Source organism: Metopolophium dirhodum, chromosome 8, assembly GCF_019925205.1.
Source record: "Metopolophium dirhodum isolate CAU chromosome 8, ASM1992520v1, whole genome shotgun sequence".
Lineage (NCBI taxonomy): Eukaryota > Metazoa > Arthropoda > Insecta > Hemiptera > Aphididae > Metopolophium > Metopolophium dirhodum.
The window spans coordinates 26,563,391-26,588,821 of record NC_083567.1 but is presented as its reverse complement, the minus strand read 5'-3'; the positions used below and the strand labels follow the sequence as shown (position 1 = coordinate 26,588,821).

General features: G+C 31.2%; 1 protein-coding gene across 2 annotated transcripts in view; it reads right to left on the bottom strand.

The window, feature by feature from the left end:
* Nucleotides 1-20,351, bottom strand: part of LOC132950157 (glucose dehydrogenase [FAD, quinone]) — a 41,057-nt gene extending 20,706 nt beyond the window's left edge. For both annotated transcript variants that reach the window (XM_061021406.1, XM_061021405.1), the window contains exon 1: nucleotides 20,196-20,351. The gene's annotated coding sequence lies outside the window, so the exon portion shown is untranslated. The remainder of the gene's footprint in view (nucleotides 1-20,195) is intronic.
* Nucleotides 20,352-25,431: the final 5,080 nt, after the last annotated feature.

Below are 25,431 nucleotides of genomic sequence, written 5' to 3'. Positions count from 1 at the left end.
TAATACATTTTAGGAGATGTGTTATTTTGTATTTTTATTTCTAGGGACTTCAATATACAAAAATAGTGATGGTCGCTCTGCTGTATAGGTGGTGTCGAGTTTTTCTCGTAATTGAGCAGGTCGTGGTTGTGTTAAATAAAAACGTTAATAATTTTCCGAGATCATGATACAACAATAGATAATCGGCCTATTATACGTCATGATATAGACCGTCTGGTTTACACGACCCCGACACGATGACCGGTGAATTATGTCATCGTTATTTCGTTATTTCGTCGCCGACAACGAAACCCCATTTCGTAAACGGCATGTGATATATTAATGGGGATGTACCGGTCCTCTGGCTATGTTTATAGTTTAAGTTTATAATATTGTTATATATATATACACGTGATGGACGCGTGCGGACACGAACACGGCGCTTCGTGAGCGTCTTCTTTATAACTTCCCGGCGCGTCGCGACTCCGTGGGAAACTGTTCCACGCCATTGTTCGTTCGGCCAAATGCGTTTTATTATGATGATGATGACGATGATTATGATGATGATGATAATGATGATGATGACGACGACGACGAAGACGACGATGGTCTCTTCTGGTGACTTCTTACACGAAGGCCTCCAACACCGTGGACCGTGACCAATCAGCCGCGTTTGATGTTACTCATCGACCCGCGCGATAATAATAGTCTCCTAAGAGAGCTCGATTGCCATGGGATTTCACACACACACAACACAAATCGTTTTGGAAAATACCGTTCAGTATTTCGACTAGTGAACCAAGTTCAATAGTTCGCAAAGCGTCCTAGAGTAATGTTTCTTTTTTAACATCATTCCATTTTTTTACGAAAAATTATTTAATTTTGTTATATTTTTTAACCGTAACACGTCGCAATGTTGGATAATAATATATATCATATAATATTGTATATTTGTGAATAGTACCTACCTAATACAGGTAAATACCTAAATATAGGTACTATATCTATATTATACGTACGTATACGCTCAAAATAAATTACAGATTTATCGATGGAAATTACGGCGGTAAATACGGTTATGTACCTATACAAATGCGTGACATTTTAAGTATACATTTTAAGTACCTACATGTATATAATATGAAAATCATGTTCTTGAATAATTTAAATTTATATCGAAAAAACACGTTAAACTTAAAACAAATTACAATCACTTTTATGGATAATCTTACGCGTTTAATGAAAGTTTATAGCCAGTATATTATATTATCTCAAGACGTCTCTTCTCAAATGTTTAATTATTATCAAACACGTTTTTTCAATGGTCAGCAGTCCAAAACATAATAATATAATATGTATACATTATATTATATTAACCATTTTTTATTTGTTTAATTTTTTTTTTTTTAACAGCTATCGACAATTAATTAAGTACCTATAATATAAATAATATAGGACCTATTTTATTACTATTTAATGAGTGAAACGTGCAGAGAGTAGACTGTAGACACATTATAATATTATAGGTAGTACTGCACAAGTCTGGGCAAGTTAATGATCGTTCTTACTGAGTTAAGTTAAGTTTATAGTAAACATTTTAAAAAGTTTAAAGTTAATAGTTATCCTAATTGTTTTTTAACTCAATTAAGTTAAAAGTTATATTACAATTAACTTATTAATTTTTTTTAATATACAAATATGGTTTAAAATAATAAAAAGTAAATGTTCATGTAATATTATTTAAATATTTATAAATTAACATAACTAGGATTTGATTAAAAGTAACTCGTTATTTATTAAGTTTATATCAATAAAAATCAGTTAAGTTAAAAATTAAGTGAATGAAAATTACATTTTAAAAATTTAAGTTAAAGTTAACTTAACTTTAACTTTTTTACTCGTTTATCGTTTATGCCCCGGCTTAGATAGTAGTAATATGCGGCCGACGTCGAACCATATTAATATGTTAACCTCCGATTTAAAATAGTATTACGTTTGGTTGAACGTGAAACGAAACCAAAATATTGTCGTAATGTTGTATTACAGACGAAAAGTTTTTTTTTTTTGTGAAAAAAACGACCAAAATTAAGTAAATATGTACACGATGAGAACAATTATTATTCTTAAAGCATAATGAAAATAATATACAAGAAGGGAACACTGCAAAATATGCATCGCGTTATCTAGATAATAATATTATAATATCTTCCGTTACAATGGGAAAAGTAATACAATAATAATGGAAACGAAAGAGCTGCTGCTGCCACTTCATTGTCTTCTCTACACATGAGTAAATAATATAACATTATACAAACAGTTTCGTTCAAATAATATACTATACAGCCAGAAGATTAGTGTTGTAGATTCGTATTATTATTTTTTTTTTTTTACATATTGTATATACACGTAATAGTATATCAGCGCACTCCGAGTGCTGTTACCTACCCATATTATATTGTCGTAGTGGACGTAACCATTTATAGGAGACAATGCAATTTTTAAACGAAATCAATGTACCTACAACGACAATAATAATGCACTGGCTTAATGCCAGTTAGGAAGTATATTATTGTATAGGTGCCTTTGGCGTCGGTTCATAATCACAGTCGCCCGCGAATGGAGAAATTATTATCTATCGTATGTCCATTTACCTACATTCCAGGATTTTCCGCGCTCCTCGATTTACACTGTTCGACGGCAGTCGCACACGATATTTAAATATTATCATCGTGAACCGTGTCGGTACAATGGTCCCGATTTCCATTTCGTGTACGTATACGCATTTCCTTCATTGGATATGGTACGAAAATGGCTTAAACCCGAAGGTATATATCCGGAATAGATGAATTAATATTTCCTGTTCAACTTTACGATATTATAATATAATATTAGATGTTAATATAATGACGAGCGAAAACCTGTTCTGTTAATAATATTTTAGTGGTAGGTATTTTTTAATATAATATTGTACTATGCCATTACAGAATGCAATAACTAAACTTACTCAGTACCTACTCACACACTATATTATATACACTTGTTTTATTTACCAATTAAATAGAAAAATAATAATAATATTATAATTTCATTAAATACTAATAAGTAATTATTTATAATTACAATATTATGTTGTTCGTACAAACATGTTTTACATGTTGAGAAAACTCCCAGATTTTCAAACGGTAAACTGATTTAAAACATTGCTTTGTACGCGGCAAGTCCGCGCATGCGCGAACGACTTAACAAATTTGCGTACATTTGTGTTATTAGATATTTTTATAGATCACAGTGGATTGATTGAACAAGAGTTAAACTTAAAGGGCAGACCAGTATGTGTGATTGCACGTTGGGTTTTTGACGATATTTAATAAATTCTTAGGTGATTTCGTATGACATTTTATAAAATTTAATATATTTGTTGATTGTTAATAAATACCGTAAAAATAGCAAACGACAGCTTAGAATAATATCATAACATTAATAATTAATTCTATGAACAATTTGTTTATCTTATATATAAAAATCCCGTGTAACGTCTTTGTCCGGAATAAACTCCGAAACTACTGAACCGATCTTGATGACATTTTTACAATGTGTGTAATTTGGCCGAACTTAAAAGATAGGCTAATTTCAAAGTTCGAAACGTTCCGAAATCACGTGGCAACAGGTCTTAGCTCGACGACAACTATTTTGTGTGCAGTGACAGGCTTATAAATAAACCGATATAAAAATTGTATCGATCGTTGTCGTACGATAATATATTAATTATAGTATTGTAGGTAATTACGAAACCGTGTTGGTCACTTTGATCGACAACGGTCGTGCAAGTATATTCGTAGGGACTTGGACACTTCTCGCGGCCCGCACCGTTATCGGGATTTTGACCCGCGGGATCTTAAAGATTTGAAATTAATTTACATCCCACGCGGGTTATAATGCGGGTTCGATGTGAAATTCGATAAACCTGTATAATACAGGTGGTTAGATTCAAATATTGCACCGCGGGGCTCCGTCCGATCTGTAACAATGTATGAATGTAGGTTATGCGCCGCGGCGATCTATGGTCCTCGTCGCGGTGGGTTCATCGCGCCAGACATCGCTTACAGATATGACAAAACATTACCTTATAATAATAGTGTTGTGTTTCATGCTTGTTAAGATGATTGCGATTTTTTTTACGACGTGCGGAGAATCCGTCCGCGTCCGAGTTTACGGGCCGGAACATTCGACCGACAGCTGCAGTTCGTGGGCTCGGCTCCGAAAAGGTTCTGAATCGGTTTTTTTTTTGCTTTTTTTAAATCCGATTTTAATGCAAATTCTATCTTGTAAGTATATAGTGTAAGTTTGCAATGCTCTATAGGTTGAACCTCAAAAACAATCATTTAGGAGCATTATTTAATGATAGTTACATAATACTCAGATTTTAAGAATTTTATACCTTATAACGATTCAAAATCGACAATGTTTACAAATATTTAATAGTGTTCTAAAACCAAATTTGGTTATTACCAATATAGGTCTTATCTCATTATGAAACGAATAACAATAATCAAATATCACTTCCAATTTCATATTTATTGTGTTATAATAGCTGATAGCATTATATTATCTTGGTTTTATCATCACGTCATGATTTATTAATTTTTTTGTTACCGAATTTTGTTTGCCGGAATCCTCTAATCAATCCAGACCAAAAAAAGCTCTAAATAATAGAGAACATAATAATATATTAATAACCAAAAGGTGCAATATGTAGAACTTGTTGGTGGGTAACTGACAATTTTAGCATTAAGTTTTGCTTAGAACAAAATTCAAACATGAAGACTTATTGCCGAACAGCTTTGTTAATTTTAAATTTGACAATCGTTGAAAATCATTTATTATTCATTACGAAAGAATACACTATTACCGTTTGAACGATTTTTTCAAAATTTGAAGTATAAAATAATTATATAGGTAGCTCTCCTGAACATTTATTTTATATTTTGAGTTGGAACCTTTTGTTCGTGAGCCCCCAAATTCTTATTATTGCTATCATTGTATCATAATTTAATAATATCTGATCTACCGAATGTTATCGTTGTGTGGTTATCGTCGTCAATAGATTTCGAATGTCGACCTAAGCAAATCTCGACGGATATCCTTTCGAAAACGCTCTATAATATCCTCGTCGCCGCGAATTATATAATATCAGTATACCCATTGTGGTTGTTGTACAATTGCCGTTTGGTCTCGTTTGTTTGTTTGTGTGTGTGTGTGTTTTTTTTTTACGTGCAGTCGACCACATTGTTTAGTACCTACCTATCGTCGTCGGGTCGTGTTCGGCACGCGAAAATAGAAAACGCGTCGAAGAAAACAATCGATCGCTAGTGAAAACATCGCGACTACTATTTACGGCGTATTGCATTAATACATACTGCTGCCGAGTATAATGATATAATATAATATACATAAAGGTACACCTACGCCTATAATAAATCGCTATTGTACCTGCACGATAACAATATCGTGCGACACATGAGTCATGACAAACGCGAACGATATCTAATAATGTCTATCCGGGTGAACAATTATAAAATCACAATAAAACGTCCGTTTTAAGAAACGTTAAAAATTAAAAATCTGTTTTTTGTTGGTCTTTTGTTAAGCTCTACAGTCTGCGCATTGACACCGGCCATTATAATATTTTTATTTATTACCAGCGCGACTCGACGCTATACGTCGTAATGTGCGAGAAAAAGTAATTTAAAAAGCAATCGAACCTAATTATTATAATATTAACAGGGTTGACATATAGGGGTTAGGTTAGGTTAGGTTAGGGGTGTCCCTGCAGCGTAAAACAGTGGAACAGCACGGCCGCCGACCTATGTCCAAACACGCAGTGACGCTAGACGCTTCAGGAAAAACGTAGGTACCATTAATGTACCTAAGTTATTTACAGATTTATTTTGCAGACGTTTGAAACGTGTTATCAGTGTTTAAACCGGATTTACGGGGGAAAAAAACCAATCTTAAATCATCGGTATCTGCGGGATTAAACCGAGAACACGACGATAAAAGATGCATTTCGTATAAAATATCACATCGATGTAAACTCAAGAACAATACGAGATATAGATATGAGTGAATTCGATTGTATGTCGTTACGATTTTTTATTATTTTTTTCTTACGCGCGGTTGTAAGGAATCGCTGAATTCAATATAATATGACATTTTTTGTCGGCTACAATAATGTAGGTATACGTAATATAATACAGTGAGTTATTTTTAATGTAAACACGCACTGATTTTGATTCCATTAAAGGGCTGATTCCATTGGACATAATATTATTATGTTTATCCCACTTGTAAATAAAACGCAGTGTATATATATAATTGAAAAAAAATCTAAAACAAAGAACAAAAACGATATATTATTGCAATGATAGTAGCGATTAGTTAAAAGGTAGATTGCATTTAAGCGCCGCGTTATTTAATGCCTATCTACATATTATAGTATAATAAAATTAGCCTAAAATCGGCTTTGTTTTTTACTATTCAAACCTATTATTAGAGCCACACAAGAGTAACTCTATTATCCAGCACACACCATATAGTGAAATTTTAATATTTAATACTACAACCATATATTATAAAATTTTGTTTTGGTTTTTGGTTTTTATGCGATTCCAATAAACTGTTAACAGCTGTGTCGGAACTCACAGTCTACGCACTATGGTCGACCGCTAATAATTACCAAAATCGTACGTCTGCGGTGAAAATGCAATACGGATTATTATGTTCGTATAGATTATAACTACCATTATATGACGTGTCGTGTCATAGGCGACATGTCAGCAGTTATAATACGACAATTATTCCTGGTCCCTTCGAGGTCACAAAAAACGCATGCCGTACATTATATATATACCTAAGCGCCATTATTACTTAAAATATTATTATTATTGTGATACTAATAATAATAATACTTTTGGTTGAAATTTCATAATAAAAAATTGTCGGAGGCCGTCGCTCGAATCAAGACGTAAAAATAATACCAACTACAATCCGAACAGCGCCGCAGTGATTTATGAAATATACACTGCAGCAGAGCACCATTTCACCGTTGTTAATGTAAAATATAAAATTATTATCCGCTAGTTTAATAATACCCATTCGGATACAAATAATATATGTCTATCTGCACAAGGTTGTACTATCATCTGGTCTAAAACGTGATGATTTGCATCTGAAGTATAAAATAATTATAATATTATATAAACCATAAGGCACCTACAACGGTTATTATATCATACTTGACAAGATGACATCAATCCGTATGTAGCGGACGGAACTAAATACAATTATTTATATCAATAACACGTCGACGTCGTATTAGAAACGGTTGATTATTATAATTTATATTATTTCGTTTTGTTGCGAAATTAAATACTAAAACATTGTGTTTACTATAAATGCGGAATATGTATAAAATACATTATTGTAGTCGCCTTCTCAATTCTTTAACGTTCGTTAATCGTTATTACATTCAAGACGAATAAATTCTATTATACTGCTGCAGCAGTTATCAATAAATACGCCAAGCAGCATTTTAATATATTTTAAAATAAGATTATCACACACATCTACTTAGTTTTGAGAAAATGTAGTTTTAATATTGAATATGCTCCCAATGAATGGTTAGCATTTCAATACTTTGCAATTGTTTCAAGCTTATTAATTAAATTTTATACTACTTAATTATTTCAAAATCTCATCAGACATCAGAGAATGTCAGACATTCGAATAACAAAACTGCCACGTTTGGTTTTCTGTCATCGGTTTTGGGTCTGCATTGTAAATCAACCATAAAATAATTGTCATGTGACGAAATCAATACTTTCTTAATTATTGTGGCCAATAATACAAAAATCGAACAATCACAGGCATTGGGTACTGCCACAAACCGAAATAAGTAATAATAATAATAATAATAATAATAATTTTATTGTAACCAAACATAATATTATATACATTGGACATAATATTTACATAAAAAGTTACTAAACCACTATATTATTTTTCCGTAGGAGTCATCCAGTCGACAATATTGTTTTATGTTAAGACACTTAAACCCAAAATGAGGCAGTCTTGATTTCTGATACTTGATGTTACAAAAACAAAACACATTTAACACTATTCCTATACATCATACAATAATGCAACATGTCAAAATGTGTCGGTATTATTGTTTAGTTTTTGTTTTTTTTTTAATCGAAAAATCGATTAAATTTAATACTGACACAAATGTATCAAGGATGATAAGTTGCAGGTTGGGGTTAGACTTCTACCGGAATGTTCATACACAATTTTGTGATACAAATTATAGCTAGCAGACATAGTACATAGGTACCTACAGTAAATGCGTAGCCCTAACTAAAAAAAAATAGAGAATTTTCAGTTATGGCTGTCTCTTAAACAGTGTGATTTATTGTATTTAATTTGCTGTGGCTAAGCAGAGCAATGTGAGATAAACAATAAATCATCGATATACGTGCTTTAAAAGTGTATACCTAATACCTACTATGGTAATATAAAGATAATTATAACTCGTGTAAATGTGTAAGAATGTCTTTAATCGAATATTAATATCATTGGAAAGCTCATCAAAATGTGTCTAAACCTTAATATAATGACTTGTAAATTACGAATTGTATATTTTCATACGATTACACAAAACTGTTCTCGATTGACGATCAGAAAAATGTACAAAATGTTTGACTGTTAGAGTTATTCTGTGAAGTATAATTATTATTATAGCGCAATGCTACTCAATTATATTATTTTGGAGAAAAAAAACACACACACACCGTGCATAATACTTTTACGGTAAAAAATTAAAGTTTTAGTGCTTAGGTAATCGTGTGTAACGGAAAGTAGACGAGAATAACAATAATAATATTATTGTAAAGATAATTAAAACTAATTGGATGAGAATATTTCTGTTGAACGCGCAACAAGTGTCGGCTACGCGGGGAATCGCATAAAAGAAATTGTTCTATGACGCGATTTATAATTTGACGGTTTTGTAATTCAAAAGTCATACTTAGGAAATAAGTAGGTACCATCCGCGTGGTTGACATTTAAGATCACAACATGACATTATAAAATGTCAGTCTTTATACTGGTACCATTGTTGATGGCCACGTGGATCATGCGCAGAAGGCGCAGGCAAAACATTACGATGCCTCACGATGCATTCGATAAGTGTGTATAATCGTCATGCTATGCTTGGAAATATAAAATATCTTGTGCGATGATCAAAACTATGGAAAACGCGTGAATTCAGGATGATTCGTCGTGAGTTCGTCTGCTGCGGAAGCAATGAGAATGTTATTATTTGGTTATGACCGTAATATCAAATATTAAGTTCACGAGTTCACTAAAAGTTTGCACAATATGGCTCTTATAGCGGGGGAGGGACAAAATTGCAGAACGATCGAATGTACGAATTTGGAATAGTCTAAGAAAAAAAAAAAATCAAACAAATTTTGCGATAATAATAGTAATATAATAACACTGTTCGATCGTATTTGTTAGTACCATCTCGACTCGAAAATCGTGCCACATCATCTTGGACCGACCTGCAATAGTTAATAATTATTGACTGGACGTTACACGGCCACATGGTTGGCTATAATATGCAGAAGCGGTGGTGACGGCGTTTTTTTTTTCAATATTTTTTTCGAGCGAAACCGTAACTAGTAAACGGGACCACATGTTATTAGGTAGATACAACCATAGATATTATACAATATGGTAATATAAGGTAATATATATCGAAATATAAGGGCCGAAATAGGGTCATGTAGGACACGATAGTGTATTATTATAAAATATTATATTGCTCAACTTAACCGTTTTACTTTTAATCCGATTTCGCATCAAGGTTTTTGGCGGCGCCCAACGTGTAATTTCGCGGCTTTTCCGCCAACAGCGTATAATTTGAATAATATCAACCAAGGTCCAATTCTGGCAGATTCGAGTGGCTTGGGAGAGATATTGCGTATAATACAAAACACTATAAATTGCGCGGGTCCCCGACCGCGGTCGAAACGACGATGACGACGGCCTGGTGGTGGTGGTGGTGGTGGTAGTGGTGGTAAGTACTACCCACTATACCCACACAATATACACAATATTATATTATCATGTTGATAGTTTTTTCTCGAGAATACACCTCCAATCAACTCGTGGACAGAGATGTCCGGAGTCGCAAGTCGGACGACGGTAGATTTTGTCGACCACGACGTGTATATTAAAGTAATATAATAACGTCATTAATATGGAGTTCCTCGAATATTTTATGTAAAACTATTAAAATATTACTTCCGGAGACTCCGAAAAGTATACTGTTAATTATTAATTACCTATGAAATATTTGAAATAGGTACCTGGCGTGATTTCTGGTTTAGGTATATTCGAGAATTCGATAGATAAGTGATAAGATGATAACTAAAATATTGTTGTAATATTTGAAATCATAAAATATTAATGTATTATTATGATACATTCGTGTGTGTGTTTCTAAGATCCAAAAGCATGCAAAAATATGCAAAATACAATTTTGATATTTGATTTGTGACATTATGAAATTAATTTGTGTCCGATTCTGTAGTAGGTATATACATATGGTACTAGTACGATCAGTAAGAAAAATCTTTGCTCCACAACACCCCAACAGTAATATAATATCAATTATTTTAAGATAATACTATACATAAGAACATATTACTTTAAATTACGAATACAAATTAAATATTACTTAATTTACATTCCGACTATCGTTAACATATTTAAAAAAAAAAATTGAAATTTTCGATATTTACCGGTCATTTACGTTTTTTACCAAAACAGTTGGTAAATGTAAGTAGGTACTTCACGACTTTTTGTTTCCAGATTTACTTATACCACGAAATAAGTATATGATTTTCACTAGATGACTTACAAGAATACATAATATTTAGATACCAAGCTAGGTAGTAGGTACCTAACATATATAATTACAATACTTAGGTATATAATGTAAGCACTTACGTATTTATTTTAGGTAAGTATCTAAATATATTTTCAGACATCGATACTCGTTATACGCGAGTAATTTGTCGAAACAACAAAATATTACGTGCTTGTTATTTAATGTAAATACGTCACGGATCTTTAACACGCGAAAATAAAATATATTCGATAAAAAATACAGATAGGTAAATACACCAATAACCATATTTTGTAAACATTTTTATCGTACAATTCCGGTAATTAACGTAAAGCGATCTTATCGTATAAATTTAAAATAGATAATATAATATGTATATTTTACGATATCCACAGGCGCAACGAAGAATTACGTAAATTGTTAATTTTCTTCATTTACCGTAACATATTATAATATGTGGTAGGTTCGTGTATTTGAATATCGTATTATAATATTATATTGCATAGCCCAGCATTATTATAATATTCGGCGGCGGCCCGTTGAAGTCTCCCGATTTTCGTCCGCGAGGAGTTTCATCAGATAACGCGCAGACCGCGATACGTTTTTTATTTAATTTTTCCGTTCCTGCGTTTTAATATTTGTTTAATTTTCCTTAATCTTTTCCACGGCCCAAATCAGCAGCACGCGCATGATGTACAATAATGCCTATAATTATTGTTACGCGTCACAGCGCGGACGACGATAACGATCCGGCCGGAATTTCTCGCCTCACGACGGAAAATTAGAGTGATACACGTACGCGTATCACATTATTATCATTATTATTACTATTATCGTTATTATTACTGTTATCGTTATATTATTATATTCATACGCACAGCAGTTATTGTACCTTGCCCGCGTACCTACGTGTTTTGTAACTATGCACGATTCGCGTACTATACGATTTCGCGCTTCGGCCGCGGCTCAGCACCGGCTCACGAAATTCGTGACCGTCACACGTCGAGATGAACGCCGTTGATACACATTTTAATATTCTAATAATGATGATATGACGTACCTACACACGCAAGTCGAACATGATAAAATTATTATTGTTCAGACGAGCGTCAAATCTTCGCGCAGCTCTGCTGACGGCGGTGGAGTTTGCAGGCGTAGGTAGATAATATAGGTACGAATAATATAACATAAAGTCGAAAATAATGACAAAAAAATTCTACCTATATAATAATATATTTAGGATCGGCTTGACGTGTGAACTACATATTACACTATTATTATTCACTCGAAACCATCACGGTTGTACCTACTCAGCTTATAACTTTAAATAATTTTCTTTAGAAAAACCCAACGATTTGTTGCGCACCTAGTGGAGATTTTCTCCAATGCCACTATCGCGGCTAAAGTTGTTTTATCTGTTTAGCTTAAACGGCACGTGTAATTCTTGGCAGAGGAGAAGGGAGTGTAATCGAAATTCTCGACACTTTATACTGCGTACTATACCAAGACTAAATACGAAGGTATGATAATATAACATATAAGTAATAGTAAATTAACTATAGTATACGGACAAAAGGCATAATATTAGCCGTAATGCTATATAATATCTTGTTGCATATTGTATTATAGTAACATAATACTGTAGTATATGTGTGTAACACAGTAAAGTTACAGGTGAGATTTGCATGAATTGATATTTTCTCCTTTACATGGTAAAACAATAAATCATAGATATGTTTTTGCGGGTCCCGGAAAACAATGTATCCAAGCAAACAAAATTTTAATATTATGTAAAATGTATAATCATATTATGATCAGATAGATAAAACCATATGATTAAAGGAAAAAGTGTATAAACACGAGGTTGCTATGGTATCGTAGTTATATCTTATGCATCGGTCGCTAAGGGCCGATGTAAGTAATGAAAACGGTGAGAAAAAATAATTTGGACCCAGTCAAAAACATATATCTATATGTTGAAAAATTGCCTCAAGTCGGGCTTTTTTAGGAAGTAGCTGTGAAAATGTGTGCAGTTAGGGGCTTAATTTTGAAATGCTCATATTTTTATAAGTATCTATACCATTTGCCCAATTAAGACCCTTAATATCCATTAAAAATGTCTTATGTTTTGTCGATTTAGCACACAAGACGTTTACTGCAGCGGCGATTGGTCGTTTCGTTGGCAATACGTCCTATTGTGGTAGAATATAATAATATAGAGTATTATAATATGGTATTTCACGCGTACGGGCCAACGGTAGCCGAGCTTAGGACGTATACTTTCTCTGCGGTTCAGGCGTATATTTTATTATATACATAGATACGAACACGAATCACATTATAGTACTGAATAATATGTATTTAATCGTTCTTTATATTATATTATGTACTATTATTTTATACGGACATCGACGCCGTTCGGGGGGTGTGTAACGCACATCTACCGTGAATAAAGTAAGCTACCTATAATACCTATGCTATGTTCTAGTCTGCAAATCCATCCGATCTACGCAATATAGGTAATCGTACCTGCTATTATACACGCGATATAGTGTTTGACGTTTAGACGCCTCCAGAGATAATAATAACATAACGCTCCGCGAGTATAATTGTCAGTTTTCGGTAGCTCAAATACACGGTATTTATGACCGTACGTAATGCTGCACGTAATGTTGTATAATGATATACAATATATAATAATACGAGAAGTACCTACCTATAGCTTGTAAAATATATTGTTTAATATTATTATGTTGAGCAAAGTACCTATACATATACTCGGCGATTGCGGTGGCGTTTTATACTGTGGAGATTTTAATTAAAATAATCTAGAAACGATTAGGTGTACCACCTGTTGGATAGGTATAGAAGTGCGGTGCATGTACCCACCGCATACGCGAAACACTGCATATTGATGGGGAGTGATGAAATCAATGAAAAACTTAACTTTCAGCGTAGACGCCCACCCGTGAAACACGAAACGGGTACCCATAACCGCATTATAAAATTATTGCGTTCGATCATTAAATGTGATTTTCTTTTTTAGACGTTTCGTACGCTATATATATATATAGGTATAATATATACCTATAATGTACCGCGTAATGAATTGTTTGCTTTTGTGTCGTAAAAACTTCAAGTATAATCTTTATTATGAAAACGTTAAGAATTTAATAATAATATCTCGATTAATAATCTGTCACGCAAATGTCAAAGTTCCCACTTCCTTCCACCTACTCGACATTAAAACAAAGCATGTTGAATACCATTATATTGTTATGATACTCTGAACAAAACAATGGTGGTGAACACACGTAAAAAACTAATGTTTGTGCTCATACATTAAATCGGAAAATAATATTACAGTAGAGTCACAAATCGGTATAAAGAGCTGCAATAATGACTACCTACGCACGACGGATCAGTCATTTTTAAGTTTCAGTCCACGAACCGTGAACATTTAATTATTTTGGATTTTACTCTTCTACAGCCATTGTGTGGCGATCCTATTGAACACAGAAGAATTTGCCGTTATCGTGCTACCGCTAAAAAATTACCTGCGATAATTTACTAAATCCACAATCAAATATATTTTAATACGATGTATCAATAATAACCATATATACTTGTGTCATATAATTACTTCCGTGTGGCCAAGACACTTAAAAATATGATGTAATTATAAAATGTAAGTTCAAACCTATTCATATGGGAACGCGTTTTTTGGCCTGCGTGTGACAAACGAGTTTTTCCCTTAAATAAAGCCCAACCAGTAGGTACATGCATTTATTTATAAGCGTCATTGAAATACATATTTTCAATCCTAATTACACACATTTAGTAAATAGTAAGAATAAAAAAAATATTGAAATAAAATACAATAATATTTGTTTTCGTTTTTGTAAGGATGCAGTTTAATAACTGACATCGTGGATGGTAGATGATAACATTTAAATATTATAATGTACATGAAATTAGACCTATTCAATAAATTAAGTACTGAGATAGGCAGGTGCTTAAAAAAGTACATTATATTTCAAACGTATTGAATGTTTGGTAAAGAAAATGAATAACTTATTAATACAGATAGGTACTTACAAAAAATATTTATTACTTACAAATAACCTTGGAATGGATTATTTTTTACCTTAAAATCTATTTAAAATGAAGTTCTATTGCATTTTCTTATTAGACATTAATTTTAGTGCGAGCTTTAAATATTACGTCTTACATAATATAGATACACAACTATAAATTATTACCCTTCTGTTTTTTTTATTTCAAACTTCGGTTAATACAATGTAATATAATAATTGTCGGTTACAATTCACATACAACAACAAATATTTCGATCGTAAGAAAGAGCATTAGAAAATTTAGTGTTTATCTTTATAAAGATATTTACAGTTAAAACGGATGGGTACTTAATAATATTTCGAGTTAAATAGATGATACCTACATGACTCTGATGATAATTATTCGTACATTTTAAACTATATTTATATAATAAAATTTTCAAAATCAATGTTTAATTTGTATTATTCTAGATTATATTTTATGACTGATGCACATATCCATTGTCATTTAATTTTTGAACGTGATTGTATTGAAATTAGTGGGTGAATATATTATGAAATTATGTGATTTTATGTATTTTAAGAAAGTACGACGTCCAATATTACTTTTTTACTCAAGTAATTTACTTCAAGACGATGCAGATGCTGTACATAATAAAATACGATGTTTATTTTTATTAAAATAAATTTAGTTCAATAATATTATATAATAATTATCATCGTACACTGTGTAATGGATAAATAAATGCCTATGTTATATTATTATTATTTATTGACGTAATATTATCGAACTACTATTCCCGAAGGCGATGACATTTATTGCGATTTCGTGTATTATTGTTTTCAATGAAATTACAGTTATGAATGAATAATAAATAGACAATATGCAGACATTGCGTTTACAGTGGGTATAGAATATATTGAGAATATATAGTGTAATATATAATATGATAATGTTGCTCCAATAGCACGTAAACTGTTGTTGAGTAAAACTCGCCTATAACCTAACCTAACCGAGTCGTAACCCGCGGCCCCCGAACTTCGCTATATTATTATTATACAGTACGCATTGCGTCACGAGGAACTTGTGTGTTGTATTCAAACGGATAAAAAACACTAACGCATAGTATACTGCAGAAACGTATGAATAAATTATTATTGTAATACAATTTTTTTTAGCTCGAATCCCGCCGAGTCGTTCACCCGAAATCTCTCATATAGGTATACTTCAAATTATATTAAACTCGGTTGTCCTCGGGTGACCGTTATCACCGCGTTATTGGTAACTATAGGAAGTCGGTCGGTTCGTCTGTCCGTCACACACTCACTCGCCACTACATCGCGAATTAATATTATTATGACCGTTGACGCGTGTTATAATATTTTATGCTACATAGCTGCGCCCTACCCACAGAGTCTTTGGAGATTTAAACGACCGACCAGGGACCGAATCGATGTTTGTGCTTATCAGTCGTGTCTTGTAACGCAAAACATAAATAAATAAACAAATAAATAAAAGCGGTTAAACCAGTGATTTAGTATACGTACACTGCAGTGTCGTAGTAAGTCTATGCGTGAGAGGTCGAGGACGGAGATCGTTGACCTTCTTCCATGGGTATAAAGTTACGCTGACAACACCCACCAGAGAAAACCCGATGCCAATTTATGATAAGTACGTGGATTTGCATGTTGTCTACTGCAGGTTCAACACGACACTGAAATCGACGACCGTTGGTCGTGCCAACGCGAGTTGAGCCAAACACGTTTAAACAACTCGCCCGAAAAATGTATGTAAATTCAATTAAATTAATAGTATGTTGTACGCACAGGCGAATTAATGATGATTTATGAAGCAGATCCACCGGATAAGTAAGTTAACGACCCGGTCGTCCGGAATAAAAATCCCGAATAAATTTTGATTTTATGATACTTTTTTTTCTATAAGTTAAACGAAAACGAAGAAGAATTTCGACAAATAACAAACACTGAAAGCCGTATAGAAAGTGATTTTTTTCTAATAAATCGATGATTTCCAAAATATATTTAAAACAAAACGATTCGACAATTTCTCCGGCGACGACCACAAAGTTCCAATGTTTAGCTCGTTTTAACGTAATATCTTCATTTATATCGATCATAGTGTCGATTAAAATATGTAAGCCCAAGTACTGTTTAAAATAATAATAATATACTAAAATATTAGTACCGTACACCATGTGACGTGAGTATTATTATTTCGCATAAACTGTGCAATTTTAATATACTGTTCAACGTAGCACTATTTATCCATATATCGTGAAAATTACGTTTATTTACACGATAATAATATGGGCAGTTTTATTTCATATATTTTGTGAAGTGGATGAACTAATATTATTCTATATGGTTATCATTATGATTCAGCACATGTTGCACTTAAAATGTTCAAAGTATGCAATGTGCAATTACAATTACCAAAAAAAATTCTATGAAATATACAGATAAAATTATAGAGATAAAACGGTGGAAAACTGTGTTTACCTATATAAATTATACTATGAAGAATAATATTACAAATAATTCGAGTATAATATGATATTATGATTCTTAAAAATTCTTAAATTTGTTGAATATTTTGTAAGATATGGACAAAATATCAAAAAATGAGTAAAGTCAAACTTTGTACTTATTTTAATCCCACCAGAGAGAAATGCAAACAAATGCAAACAAATGCAAAAAAATAGTAAAAATCATAATGGTCAAATAATATCAATTAATATTGTATTAATATATTATATAATCATATGATTAGATATATCATATATTCATACTATGATACTATTAAAGACTAAGTATATTTATTTTAATAATAAAATATAGGTAGTTTAATAGTATTATGTATCAAATATTTGTTTGCTTATACCTATCATGTACATATTTTATTATAGCTATACTCATATTTTAATATTAATATTCATACATTTTATAATGTTGTATTAAGTTATAAATATGTACCTAGATACTATATAGGATATAGTGGCTATTGGTTAATTTTACTAGGTTTTATTATACTTTTATTATTTAAATATTTTTTTTTTTTTAGTAATCGAGGGACGGAGGAGTAACCGCGTTAGCATTACTTCTCCTGTGGTCGTTAGATTTACTTCTCCTATTATTAATTAATATTTAGTATAAAACCAAATGGTTGACTATCAGTTAACTAATCAGTTCATTATTAAAAACAAAATAATAATGATTATGTTGCTTACAGGAATATGCATTGAAAATGACTGTAAAATCACTAAAGATGAAATAGATTTATATTTTACTATATAAAAACTATTAAAGGCAACATTAGAAAACTACTAACGTTAGTAGGTACCTAATTTGAATTTGTGCTAATAAAATATGTTCACTGAATACAGTTAAGTCATTTCCGTCGGGATTCGGCACAATATACCTAATTAATTATTGTTGTTATTATTATTATTTGCTACCGGGAAAATATATGCCCAAAGCCTCGATCTTTATCAAGTTCCATAGACTGTAATCGATCGGAATAGTATTGAACACACGTGAATCCTTTGTGTGAAGTCATCGAAATTAACATAAATAGTAGGTACCTATATAATACACGACTGTTATGTTATTGTTAAAAAGATAATAATTATCTAATTAGACGATCCATAAATCGAAACACAATAAAATAACGTGCCATTTGGCCAAAACGCCGACTAATTGTTTGCCAACCGTTTAAATGTGTCACCAACGCATGATTCCTAAAAGTGTACCATTGTCGCGGAAAACAAAAAAAATTCAGTATATACAACATTTTAATCTATATATTATGTCAATGCATTTATATTTGAATAAAATTATCCAACACAAATAGCGGTTCGACTGTATTCAAAATACTATAATGACGTATATAGGCTACCATAAATTATTCTATCCTGTGTTCAACTCGAACTCAACCCGCTTATTTATTTCCACAATTTTTATTTATTTTTTTTTTTATCGGTTCTTAATATTATAATTAGTCCGAGTTTATGAGCACAAGTAACTTTGGCGGTTGACCCGATCTCGGAGAACATTATCGCACCTGTATTACTTTAAATGTTTATTCTCATTAACGAATTTAATGTTATATACCTATTCGCCTCGTGTCGTACACGTTAATGGTAAAATAGTAGGTATGTGATTTTTTAGTTATTTGTATATACAAGTAAATAATTAAAATTTAAAACAAAATGTATATTGCAATATTTTTTGTTGTGAGTTTGGTGCATGTTTTGTATCATGACTACGTCAAATTAAAATTGTTTTTTGTTTCATTATAATGGTTTGAAAAGCAAACAATAAAGTGAATGAACGAAAGCTAAAATATATAGTAATTATATTATAATATTTCGTTAGTATTTGATAAACAGTATAAAATTAATTAATAAGTAGAAATTCTAAAAATATTCAATTTTTTAAAAATCATTTTACTCTGTTGTATAACTATATTGGAATTAAGGTTATTTTTAAAAGCTTTATCGAGCATGGATGACATGATAAAATGTAATGTTTGCTTGTTCTATCGTATCCATTAACCAACTTAAACTCTCACTACCTGCCTCATTTTAAAGTAATTATCAAGTTCTATAAAGGATTTAATGTTATATGTCGACTTCGCTTTCGATTTCTACGCAGATAAAACCAACATGAAAAGTAGGTGCTTATACCGTTTACTGTACCTATACGATATACCAAGTTGTGTGTTAATAATTAGTATACAACCATAGGTACCGCAGATGGTTTTCAAAAATAGTATAAATCGAAGTTAAATTTTCAAAAAATTTTAACCGTCTCAAATGGTGGGGTGATGTTTATTTTTCATTTATTCATCGCGAAGTGAATCTACAGGATACAGCTGCAGATTACCTACACTCTACAGCGTTTGTGAAAACATATACTCCTTGCAGTCTATCATAATACAATAAATCAAGACGTGTTCGGTCGAGTCGAGAGTAGTGTTAAAATAATATCGTCGCTATATTATTATTGTATAAGATTTACGACCAAACGCAAAAAAAAAATCAATCATCGAATCACACGATTTAAAAAATATAAAATTAACGATCGACAAAAATATGTACAGATAAAATTCGAGTGATGAAATGATTCAAAAAAATTATATATACCTGCTCACGTGTTGTACGTCTGTATATCCAGAGTTATCCAGCAGCAGTTTCGTGGAGGCGACCAACAACAGTGGAACACATTTCACCCGAGCCGGCGAATTACTACTGAGGACTCGAACGGCACTGGGCCACAGCAGCCACCGATGAAGGAAACAGCGGCGGCGACTGATAGAGAGAGAGAGAGAGAGAGAGAGAGAGAGAGAGAGAGAGAGACTCAATGGTACATTATAGTGTGCGAATAAAAAAAATAAAAAAATTATAATGGGCGATCGTTTCCGTTTAATTTTTCACTATCGCGTATTCAGTTTATCACGCTGTCATGTAAATTATTGCCATTTATTTATTTTTATAGTATACATTATATATGAAATTTTATAGGTTTGTGTTTGGGCACTGTTAGAATATATGTACGTCATACAACGTTGGTGCGACTTGCAAGGAAATATTAATCTTACTGAAAAGCGAAATTTACTGAACATTTAAACATTTTACGTACGTGTGTTTACTTTAACCGATCCATAAACAAAAAAAAACAGTACAATTTTAGTTTCTCAAATTATTACTCGGTAATGATTTATTATTGGAAACCAGTGTTTCAACGTATCGAAGGGGAAATAAATTGTGATTGAATGGGTTTGTTTGGGTTTATAATATTGCAGTACTAGAGCGTTCACAAAAGAGTGATTCAGTATATTTTTCGGCCCCACCATGCTTGATAAGTAAGCTTAGAACTATGATATTATGCAGTCATGGAGATAACAAATCCGTTTAAGGGGATTCCATACTGTGATTTTCTGTTTTTGTCTTACACACGCACGACATAGGATTTTAGACGGATTCTTTGCCAAACATATCAATTGATCTAATGAAGTGATGAGAATTCTGAAAACAGATTTGAATTCTTCGTCAAGTCTACTTGAAATCGACTTTCCCACATTTTTGATATTATCCCCCAAATTCCAGGAAATGTCATATTAAAAAAGAGTATTTAAACATTTTTGTATTTCAATTTTTGGAGAAGCTAAAATCAAAAAATTAAAATTGTGGGAAAGTCGATTTCAAGTAGACTTGACGATGAATTCAAATATGTTTTCAGAATTCTCATCACTTCATTAGATCAATTGATATGTTTGGCAAAGAATCCGTCTAAAATCCTATGTCGTGCGTGTGTAAGACAAAAACAGAAAATCACAGTATGGAATCCCCTTAATGTCTTTATGGATAATAAGGTCGAGTAAGAGTATAAGTACCTATTATTTTATTAATCCATTATTTGGTTGATATTCAACTGGTATTTTAAGGGGGAGGGGACTATTCTCGGAATCATCCGTATTCAGCCGCGTCAATGTGTACAGGGTTCGAGCTTTCTCTAAAATGGAAAAATATTATCATATTATGTTCGCACCCACACTACCATTGGGTGTTCTGTCGTAGAAGTGATTTCATGTGAAGTGAAGTCAAATTTCATAATTCATATTTTATGGTTTATACCTATATCGGAGAAACAAACACCATATAATATTATTTAATTTAAATCCTATATAAACAGATAAGCAATTAGTATCAAACCAATTCGTCATGACCAAAAACATGAACAACGACTGCTTTGAGAATAATAATGATTTGTAGTATATACCATAACCTAAGTGCCTTTTTTTTCATTACATAGAGAATTCATTACAAAGACTATAATAATTGAATCACTAAAATTGAGTCTAAGTTTGGACTGAAAATGGATTTACTATTTAATCTAGAAAAAAATAATGAACGATATTTAGGGTATATAGTGATACTTAAAACAATCCGCATGATATAAACGAATGACATTATTATTAATACTATTGAATAAAACGCTACTTATAATAGACACATTAGGACTATTATTTTAATGCGGGTCTAGTGTTAAATTAGTGACGCTATAGAATCAAGGCGTTAGACACTTTTATGGACTGAAGGATATTATTATTATATATTATTACAGCCGTAATGCAGACATTTTAGTGTTATTTTTATTTTAGGTCATATTATATTATTTTGCATTAAAAATGACAGTATCAATAAGAATTAATACAGTTTACCTTGGATGCGCTACAAACGCCTCCTCCTCTTGTACTTTTTAATGATCATTACAGCGCTCATCATGACGAAGACTTTGAATGCGATGCTCTCCCGCAACCTCTCTGACCAACCATATATTTATTTTATTTTTTTTTTTTGGCCATCCCTCCATCACAATATATAATTACTACTATCACCTAATTCTCTTCTCTCGGTGTTTTTTTTTCATGATTACATGAATATCCGCGCACCTCGGACCACACTTATCAGCCTATTATGATCTATATTGATCCGATACAATCTATCTCGGTTTAAGTATCACACGATATCCCCTACATCAAGGTTGACTCATCTCAAGTAAATCCACAACTCACTTTTACCTTTCCGAAATATTCGCGCTAATATATATATATATATTTTTTACAATTTCATGTCAATAGATTTAATTGTATATTATGCATTGTATGTGCTTTGTTTAATGTATGAAAATAAATTTAGTTTTAACAGTATGCTCACTAGATTAACTTGTAGGGATATTGTATACACTTAGAGAGTTGATCTGTAGTACGTATAAAAGTTAAGTACACCAATAAGTGATTAGTGTTTACTTTTATTTATATAGCATTGAATATATCCCCAGAAAAAGTATTTTAATTTTTAATAGCTACCAAGACAAGTTACAAAAATTACATGAACTTAGTTTTTTAGTTCAATATGGTTTTAATTCTGGTCTTAAAAATACATAACTTAGCTCGGCAATAGGTATATTATATTTTACTGTAAATAGGTAATAATCGTGATATCAGAAGTGTTGTAGTGATGAATTATAATCTAAAATTAAAATTGTAACATCCTCTAATCGTAAAATAGATAATAGGTATCTAAATTATATAATATGTAAATACCCATAGACGTTTTTTTTAATCGGCCTAAGGTACCAATGCTATTTATTTATTTATTTTTTCATCTGTTGGTTCACTATTCATTTTTTATGATTATAATATTGACATTGTCCACGAGTATTTAAGTTTGTCTAAAAATTCTTAAGTTTATTTCAAAAACCTGCTAAACTGGTTAATAGATCTAGCTTGATACTTGAAAATACATAAAGACCAAGTTAGTTTACATAATCGTTAAAATTATACGACATTTTGTATTAATATATTTTGTTCGTGTTCGTCGATTCGAGAAAACTCAAACACGATACTATAATACATTTTTAGGAGTTAGGATTTAAGTACAAAACAAATTTGTAAAATACGCATTTGATTTATTAAAAAAATGTAAATATAAGCAACTAAAAGTCCAAAAAAATATTACACTTTGGTACAACTGCTTAGTTACCAATACTCAAAATTAATGTTTTTCCATAGGTGTTATAAACTGTTCCCATTAGAAAATTATTCGATGCATAGCCGAAGTTTTGCACTGTTACTTCGTATTTTTGTAATTTTAAATTACAAAAGTCAAAATTAGATTACTATTCACTATACACGACGATGACTGTATTATGTTAAAACTGTTATTAGTCTTACTGTAGATAATGACATAAAAAATATTAAAACTAATCTAGTATTGTACGACTATATTATGACAGTTTATTATGATAAGCTATAAATTACATCACTATCCCTGTTATACAGTAGGTGAATCAAATACTTAGAAAATGTTTGGATAAATTATATTACCAACTATCACTGCTAAAATATACCATAAGACTTGAATTTTACGTGTTTATGGTTGAAATCAGAGTTGGGCAAAATTTTATCTAGATAATTATTTGAATAAGTATATGTATGCGAATAAAAAATTATTATAAAAATAAAAATTATTTGAATCATTCTTTTATAATTTTATTATTCAAATAAAAATGTATTCAAATAATAAAGTTATGATCGCAAATTATCTGAATCATTTTCAAACATAATTATACTAGTATAAAATATGCATTATACAATAGAATGATTATAATTTGTCGAGTATGTCTACATGTCTATAGTATGTATGTACCTGAGTTGTAGTAAATAGTTATCAATATTGAAGACGTTATTATTGTATCTACTAAAAAGTCCAGTTTCAGTGCTTTAGTCTCAGCTTTTTAAGTGATAAGTAAAGTGACTTATTTTGTGTTACTTAACATTTAAAAAATATTTTTACGCTATAATACGCCATCATCAGCTTCCGTTAAAATATTATTTTCATAATATGCAACTAAGACCAATTTACCAAAACCCGACAAGCTATTTCATATGATATGTTTAAAATGAAGGATATTTTGAAATCGAATTTGGAAATTGAGTAATAACATTTATTACTTCATCAAATATTGTTATTTATTAATATTTGAATTAAAATTATAATTAGTTACTTAATATCATTAGACTTATTTATTGAAATTCAAAATGTGTTATAATTATTTATTTTCATTTATGCCGTAATTATTTATTTTAATTTTTGTCATTTTTATTTACTAATATTTATGATTGTTACGAAACATTATCATTAGATATTATTCATATTATAATATTATAAAATTGTTATTAAAATATGATAACAAATATCCTATTCTTTACTTTCTTCGTTAACACGTTAATCATGGAAAAAAGTAACTTATTAAGTTAAAAGTTAATTTGAAAAAAAAAGAAACGAGCTAATACCCAGCATTGATAATTTATGCAAAGTAAAATAAACACAGTTGACTTCATCACAAACAAAAAAAACAGTACTTAATAAGAAGTCGAAAAAAACAACATGCCAATACATAGTAATATTATAATTTCTAGTTTTAATAATAAACATAATATAACTACAACAGTGATAAATGTATAAGATAAAATGGTCCACTGTTGTACATGGACAAAAAACAACATGCCATTGAAAAAATGAGTAGATATGGTCAAAGTAAGTAAATACCTACGACCTACCTGAAATACAGAATTCCTTTATAGATCTTAAAAATTTTAAAATACGATAAAATCTACAACTATTATGATTAGGTATATGTTAAAAGTTTGGAACACGTGAAAACATACAATTTTAATTCTAAAAAATATTATTATTGTACATTTGTACTGTTAACTTGCAATAAATAAGATCCTATTACGTATTACGATGTTAATACAATTCAACCAAGTTGGTATAATATGATAGCGATTACCTAAAACGGTCCAATGAGAAG